We start from the raw sequence: 9,290 nt of genomic DNA, 5'->3' as shown, positions 1-9,290 counted from the left end.
CGTCTGGGGGTGAAAGGTTGTGCTAAAATTTAAATGAGTACCCAACGCTCAATGTAATGATTTCCATAATCTCGAGGTGAATCGAGGGTCTCGATCAGAAATTATAGAAACAGGTACTCCATGTAATCTAATAATTTCTCTGATATACAGTTTCGTGTACTTCTCCATAGAGAAATCGATTCTGACGCGAAGAAAATATGCTGACTTGGTCAATCGATCAACAATTACCTAGATTGAGTCTCTTTTGTTTGGAGTCAAGGGTAACCCCGAAACAAAATCCATCACAATATTTTCCCATTTCTATTAAGGAATGGAAAACGGTTGTAATAATCCGGACGAAACATGATATTCAAATTTAACATGTTGACATGTTAAACACTTAGACATAAATTCAATGATGCTTCGTTTCATCCTTGGCCACCAATATCGATCTTTTAAATCCATATACATCTTGGTTCCACCCGGGTGCATCGTCAATGGACTGCAATGAGCCTCTGTCAATAAATCTTTCTTCAACTCCTCATTGTCAGGTATTACAATTCTTTCTTTATAATACAAATTTCCATCCAATTTAACCTCAAAATCTTCAATCTCTTTATTTTTTACTTGCTCTATTCATTTCAAACATATTTCATATTTACTTTGTAATTCTCCAATTCGATCCAACCATGCTGGTTTAAGCTTTAACTCTGCACATAAACCACCGTCTTCAGCCAAAGATAACCTTGCATCCATAGCTCGTAAGGCTGCAAGCGTCTTTCTACTCAAAGCATCTGCTACCACATTAGCCTTCCCTGGATGATAATTAATTATTACATAATAATATCTTAAAAACTCAACCCATCTCCTTTGCCTCAAATTAAGTTCTTTTTGAGTCATCAGATACTTCAAGCTCTTATGATCGGTATACAAATAACAACGCTCTCCGTGCAGATAAGGACGCCAAATCTTGAGATCGAATACCACTTCAGCTATTTCTAAATCAAGGGTGGGGTAATTCTTTTCATGTAGTTTCAACTACCTCGATGCATACGCTACTACCTTCCATTCTTGCATTAATACACACCCCAACCCATTGTGGGACGCGTCACTGAATACGACAAAATTTTTGCCAGATTCCGGTTGAACCAATACAGGAGCTTCTGTCAAAATTCTCTTTAAAGCTTCTAAACTTTCTTGACACTCCGAAGTCCAAATAAACGGTACGTTCTTCCTCATTAGCTTTGTTAAAGGCAGTATTATCATCGAAAAATTCTTAATGAATCTTTGATAATAACCGGCAAGTCCAAGGAAACTCTGGACTTTCGATACATTCTTTGGAACTTCCCAGTCTATTATAGCTTTTATCTTTTGAGAGTCCACTCTAATCCCATCGGCATAAATCACATGCCCCAAGAAAATTACTTCATTTAACCAAAATTCACTTTTGGACAGTTTAGCGTAAAAATTCTTATCCTTGAGAATTTGCAAAACTATCCTCAGATGTGCACTATACTCTTCAATGGATATCGAGTACACCAATATGTCATCAATAAAGACAACCACAAATTGGTCCAAATATGGTTAAAATCATGTTCATGAGATCCATGAAAGCAGCAGGTGCATTCGTTACTCCAAATAGCATTACGATGAATTCATAATGGCCATATCTCGTTCTAAAAGCAGTCTTTGGAATGTCCTTCTCTTGAATCTTCAATTGGTAATAACCAGAATGTAGGTCAATCTTCAATAATACTGAAGCTCCTTTTAACTGATCAAACAAATCGTCAATGCGCGGGAGGGGATTCTTATTCTTGATAGTTACCTTATTAAGCTGGCGATAATCAATGCAGAGACGCATTGACCCATCCTTATTCTTAACAAATAACACCGGAGCTCCCCAATGCGACACACTTGGTCAAATAAATCCTTTTTTAATAACTCTTATAATTGATTCTTTAACTCTTGCAGTTCTTTCGGAGTCATCCGGTAAGGTGCCATGGCAATCGGAGCTGTTCCCGGTATTACTTCGATTTGAAGTTCTACCTCTCTATCTGGAGGTAATCCTGGCAACTCAGCCGGGAAAACATCAAGGAAATCTCGAACTATTGGAATCTCATCTAACCCTTTTTCCTTAGCTCTTGTATCTATCACATTTGTAAGAAAACCTTGATATCCTTGTAATAATAGCTTCTTGGCAGACATTACTGATATTACATTTGCTAAAGGATTAAACCTTTCACTGATCACATTCACTTTTATTCCTTCTAGACTCTTCAGGGTTACCTTTTGCAATCTACAATCGACATTCCCATAATAATGAAACTGCCAATCCATTCCTAGAATTACTTCAAACTCGTCAAATGGAAGTTCCATCAAATTAGCAGGGAATTCAATTCCCTGAATCTTTATGGGACACCGCTTACAGACCTTGTTCACCTGAGCACTATGTCCTAAAGGATTAGTTACTATCACCTCATTACTCGTAGCTTATAATGGAATCCTCAATTCCTTTACTAATTTACTTGTAATATACGAATAATTAGAACCAGGATCAATCAGTACCAATACTAATTTATCAAAAGTACCTGCTATACTATCAGGATCATCACGATCTTCACTTGTCTTTAAATTGTATACCTGTGCGGTAGACTGAACTTCAGGTTGGACGGAGGATTCAGACTGGTTCCTTCCTCTGCCTCTTCCTCGTCCTCTCTGCGAGACAGAACCCACTCTCTCAGATGGTGCAAGCTCACCAACCTTTAACGGGCAATCTCAGATAAAATGTATGGCATCTCCGCAACGGAAAAAAGTCCCAGCAGCCATCCGACATACCCCAAAATGGTTCTTTCCATAATGTTGACACTGTCTCGCTTGGCCCTGATTGGATCTCCCAGCACTATATCCCACCGACTGTGTCTGTCTAGGTCTTGCTTGACTTGCTCCTCTAGCAGAGGATCCAACTGATTATAATCTAACTTGTGGTCGAAATCCTGAATTTCTTCCTCTTTTTGGTGGTGCTGAGCTGGAAGAAGCACCCGTCCTCTTTGATGTTTAAACTATTAAGTCCCCAAATATCTCATTTTGAGCTCTTTCAAGAGCTTTTGTACGATTAATAACCTCCTGGAACGAGGACAAGTTTAATACTATCATTATTTCCTTAAGCCTAGGGCGCAAGCCCTCCACAAACCATTCACAAGCATCTTTTTTAATAGGCATAAGCTCAGCTGCAAACCGACTCAGCTTGTTAAACTCGCATTCATACTCATATACAGAGTGGTTCATTTATTTCAAATTCATAAACTCATGCTTCAGTTGCCAAATAAATCGGTCTCCGATATACTTGTTTTTAAATTCTTCTAAAAACAAAGACCAAGTCAACTGGTCACTTGACATCCTCATGGTGACGTTCGTCCACCATATCCTCGCTTGACCCCTTAGTAAAGAGACAACTCCATCTAACTTCTCCACCTCAGAGTAGTGGAGACCATCTAACATGATTTTTAAATCATTTAACAAAAGATCCGCCGCAACCGGACCTTCCTCAGATCAGAATTCATCAAAATGCTTAGAGCATACACAACTTAATAGTTTGGTTACATGCCAACATTCATTTACATAACAAAATGACCTACTATTAAGTTGCTTCTGATCTGATACTTGCAGAAGTAATGTTATCCAACTGTTTAATCTGTCTCGTCTACTTTCTCGGATCCTACATGTGAAACACTCACACGCTAAGTCGTCGACTTAGTGAGGCAATATAATAATAGCAATTAAAGTAATGAAAATGACGTAATGAGATAAAGTGCAATGAGAATATGTATTTAATCAATGCAATATCCATAACAATGTATCTTACACATAAGCATATTAATTTAACATTCATGAATTCACAATAATAAGTTTATTGGCCCATGATACCATACTGAGACCCTAAGGTATATCAGTAATGTAAGGTTGTGCACTATGCTATCACCACAGCTCGTATAAATGCACCGAAGTGCCACGTAGAATTGCACCGAAGTTTCGCGTAGAATTGCACCGTAGTGCCATATAAGATGTCTCGAATGACCACGTAGAAAATTCCTTAAGAATCATATACATATGCTAAAGATCCAGTATGTGTCTCAAAAGACCTCACACATGTTCCAAAGAATACATATATGTCCCGAAGGACCGAGTAGACCCTCTACTCTTGGCATGCCAATTATACCTATAGTTCTCATCTACATAACATAAGTTTTTCTCAGTTTACATAGTATATCAGATAGACATATCATTTACATTTCCTTACCTTCATCACATAGTCCATATAACTTTGCGTACATATTCGTTTAAAACATATTACACAATGCACATAGTATGAATTCCCATTATGTTTCATAATATGAGATGAATCATGCATAAATGTAGTAAATCTAGACTTATCACAAGTCTAGAACTAGATACACTACAATAATCATGTTATGCATATGCATTCACCTATATTTCTTTGTTTTTCCCTCGATCGATCTTACTGGACAATTGTTCTGGAACTTGTTTAGGCTCTGAATCTACATAAATATAATTTACCTAAACCTTGTAATTAACTTCTAATAACTTAAACAAATTTAAGGAATTAATATTTCATTTTTCCTTTATGGGGTATCGATACCCTACTTAAGGTATCGGTACCCTCATGGCATTCTATAATTTTTTGTTCAAGGGGTATCGGTACCCAAATGAGGGGTATCAGTACCCTTATGACATTCTGTAATTCTTCTCGTTTGACAGGGTATTGATACATGTTGAATGGGTACTGATACCCCTAGTTTAGAAATTCCATTTTAAGCACGAAAATCACTCTCTTTTCAGCTCAACTCTTCATATTTCACCTCATTTAATATCCCTAACTTGCATACATATACTTACACTCATTCCTACTCAATAATCACTTCCTTAAACTCAATATCCTATCCTTTATATGACATTCAAGAATCACACTCAATTTCCAACATGTTCTAATTCTCATTCCAACACTTCCTATTCCTTAATTCCACTAATGACAAGTCAAATTTAGTCTTGAAATCTAATTGATATCTTTCTATCAAGATTTCACTTATTCACCCCTTACTTTAATCCTTCCTAACTCCATCCTCTTGTTGTTTTAGAGCAAATTAAATTTCCCTTAAGCTTAACTATTGTCTAATAGTCATAAATCAACCATAAATTCATCAAGGAATTCACTAACAAGAGATCTTACCTTTAGCTTGGGTCTCACGTATGAAGAAGATGAAGAAGAGGAGAACTCTGGAAACTTGTTTTTGGTTTACTATACTTCCACGTGGGTTAATATAATACTAACCCAAATAATTATCTTGCTATAAAAAGACCATCTTGTCCTTCTAATCCTCCTTATTTATAAATTGATCCTACAAAATATAGCTAAAATAAGTCATTAAACTTTTTAATTATTCTACTTTAATAACCAAATTCTGAAACTTTTCAATTTAGTCACTAACCCAGTATCGAGGATGTTACAAATCTCCCCCATTAAGAAAATTCATCCTCAAATTTTCATTGCACGAACAGATGAGGGTATTGAAGTCACATATCTTCTTCATGTTCCTACGTGGCTTCTTCTATCTTATGATTTCTCCATAGCACTTTTACCAATGAAACCGTTTTATTCCTTAACTAGTTGACTCCATAAGCTAATATTCTTACTGGCTCTTCTTCATAAGTCAAATCAGGTTGGACTTCTACTTGTTCGGGTGCAACGATATGAGAGGGGTCGGATCTATATCTTCGTAATATGGACACATGAAAGACATTATGGATCTTCTCCATTTCTGGTGGCAAAGATAATTCATTGGTCTTATTCTCTTAAAAACTTCATATGGCCCGATGAATCTAGGACTTAACTTTTCTTTCCGACCAAATTGTAATACTTTTTTCCATAGAGATACCTTCAGAAACACTTTATCTCCAACTTCAAATTCAATCTCTTTTCTTTTAAGGTCAGAATAAGACTTTTTCCGATCAAATACCACTTTAAGATTATGTTGAATTTATCAAACTTTCTCTTCCACATCTTGAATCAAATCCAGACCAAGCATGCTTCGATCTTTGAGCTCATACCAGTTTAATGACGTACGGCATTTCCTCCCATATAAAGCCTCATAGGGTGCCATTTTAATACTAGACTGATAACTATTGTTATAAGCGAACTCTGCCAGTGGTAAATATTTCTCCCATGACCCTTTGAACTCAATTACACATGCTATCAACATATCTTCCAAGATCTGAATAGTCCTTTCTGATTATCCGTCCTTCTGGGGTTAAAAGGATGTGCTAAAATTTAAATGAGTCCCCAACGCTCCATGCAATGATTTCTAGAATCTCGAGGTGAATCGAGGGTCTCGGTCAGAAATTATAGAAATAGGTACTCCATACAATCTAATAATTTCTCTGATATACAGTTCCGCGTACTTCTCCATAGAGATATCGATTCTGACGGTAAGTAAATGTGCTGACTTGGTCAGTCTATCAACAATTACCCAAATTGAGTCTCTTTTGTTTGGAGTCAAGGGTAACCCTGAAATAAAATCAATCACCATATTTTCCCATTTCCATTAAGGAATGGAAAATGGTTGTAATAATCTGGACGGAACTTGATGTTCAAATTTAACCTGTTGACATGTTTAGCACTTAGACATAAATTCAGTGATGCTTCGTTTCATCCCTGGCCACCAATATCGATCCTTTAAATCCATATACATCTTGGTTCCACCCGGGTGCATCGTCAATGGACTGTAATGAGCCTCTGTCAATAAATCTTTCTTCAACTCCTCATTGTCAGGTATTACAATTCTTTCTTTATAATACAATTTCTCATCCAATTTAACCTCAAAATCTTTAATCTCTTTATTCTTTACTTGTTCTATTCATTTCAAACATATTTCATCTTTACTTTGTAATCCTCCAATTCGATCCAACCATGCTGGTTTAAGCTTTAACTTTGTACATAAGCCACCATCTCCAGTCAAAGATAACCTTACATCTATAGCTCGTAAGGCTACAAACGTCTTTCTACTCAAAGCATCTTCTACCAATTAGCTTTCCCTGGATGGTAATCAATTATTACATCGTAATCTCTTAAAAACTCAACCCATCTCCCTCAAATTAATTTCTTTTCGAGCCATCAGATACTTTAAGCTCTTATGATCGGTATACAAATAACAACGCCCTCTGTACAGATAATGACGCCAAATCTTGAGAGCGAATACCACTACAGCCATTTCTAAATCATGGGTGGGGTAATTCTTTTCATGTAGTTTCAACTACCTCGATGCAAATGCTACCACATTCTCTTCTTGCATTAATACACACCCCAACCCATTGTGGGACGTGTCACTGAATACAACAAAATTCTTGCCAGATTCTAGTTGAACCAATACAGGAGCTTCTGTCAAAATTCTCTTTAAAGCTTCAAAACTTTCTTTACACTCTAAAGTCCAAATAAACGGTATGTTCTTCCTTAATAGCTTTTTAAAAGGAAGTATTATCATCGAAAAATTCTTAACGAATCTTCGATAATAACCGGCAAGTCCAAGGAAACTCCGGACTTCTGATACATTCTTTGGAACTTCCCATTCTATTATAGCTTTTATCTTTTGAGGGTCCACTCTAATCCTATCGACATAGATCATATGCCACAAGAAAATTAGTTCATTTAGCCAAAATTCACATTTGGATAGTTTAGCGTAAAGCTTCTTATCCCTGAGAATTTGCAAAACTATCCTCAGATGTGAGCTATGCTCTTCAATGGATTTCGAGTACACCAGTATGTCACCAATAAACACAACCATAAATTGGTCCAAATAGGGTTAAAAATCATGTTCATGAGATCCATGAAAGCAGCAGGTGCATTCGTTACTCCAAATGGCATTACGATGAATTCATAATGGTCATATCTCGTTCTAAAAGTAGTCTTTGGAATATTTTTCCCCCGAATCTTCAATTGGTAGTAACCAAAACGTAGGTTAATCTTCGATAATACTGAAGCTCATTTTAAATGATCAAACAAATTATCAATGCGCGGGAAGGGATACGTATTCTTGATGGTTACCTTTTTAAGCTGCTGATAATCAATACAGATACGCATTAACCCATCATTGTTCTTAACAAATAACACTGCAGCTCCCCAAGACGACACACTTGGTCAAATAAATTCATTTTTTAATAACTCTTGTAATTGATTCTTTAACTCTTGCAGTTCTTTTGGAGCCATCCTGTAAGGTGCTATGGCAATAAGAGTTGTTCCCAGCATTACTTCGATTTGAAATTCTACCTCTCTATCTGGAGGTAATCCTTGCAACTCAGCCGGGAAAACATCAGGGAAATATCAAACTATTGGAATCTCATCTAACCCTTTTTTCCTTAGCTCTTGTATCTATCACATTTGCAGGAAAACCTTAACATCCTTGTAACAACAGTTTCTTGGCAGACATTACTGATATTACATTTGCTAAAGGATTAAACCTTTCACTGATCACATTCACTTTTATTCCTTCTGGACTCTTCAGCGTTACCTTTTTCAATCTACAATCGACATTCCCATAATAATGAAACTGCCAATCCATTCCTAGAATTACTTCAAACTCGTCAAATGGTAGTTCCATCAGATTAGCATGGAATTCAATTCCCTGAATCTTTATGCGACACCGCTTATAGACCTTGTTCACCTGAGCACTATATCCTAAAGGATTAGTTACTATCACCTCATTACTCATAGATTCTAATGGAATCCTCAATTACTTTACTAATTTACTTGTAATGTACGAATAATTAGAACCCGGATCAATCAGTACCAATACTAATTTATCATACAGCTGGAAAGTACATGTTATAATATCATGATCATCACGGTCTTCACTTGTCTTTAAATTGTATACCTGTGCGGTAGACCGAACTTCAGGTTGGACAGAGGATTCAGACTGGTTCCTTCCTCTGCCTCTTCCTCGTCCTCTCTGTGAAACAGAACCCATTCTCTCAGATGGTGCAAACTCACCAACCATTAACGGGCAATCCCGGATAAAATGTCTAGCATCTCCGCATCGAAAACAAGTCCCAACAGCCATCCGACATGCCCCAAAATGGTTTTTTCACAATGTTGACACTGTCTCGCTTGGCCCTGATTGGATCTCCCAGCACCAGACCCCATCGATTGTGTCTGTCTAGGACTTGTCTGACTTGCTCCTCTAGCAGAGGATACAACTGATTATGATCTAACTTGTGGTCAAAATCCTGAATCTCTTCTTCTTTTT

This window comes from Hibiscus syriacus, unplaced genomic scaffold (assembly GCF_006381635.1).
Source record: "Hibiscus syriacus cultivar Baekdansim isolate YM2019G1 unplaced genomic scaffold, ASM638163v2 tig00110954_pilon, whole genome shotgun sequence".
In the NCBI taxonomy this organism is placed as follows: Eukaryota; Viridiplantae; Streptophyta; class Magnoliopsida; order Malvales; family Malvaceae; genus Hibiscus; species Hibiscus syriacus.
This window is presented reverse-complemented; position numbering follows the sequence as displayed.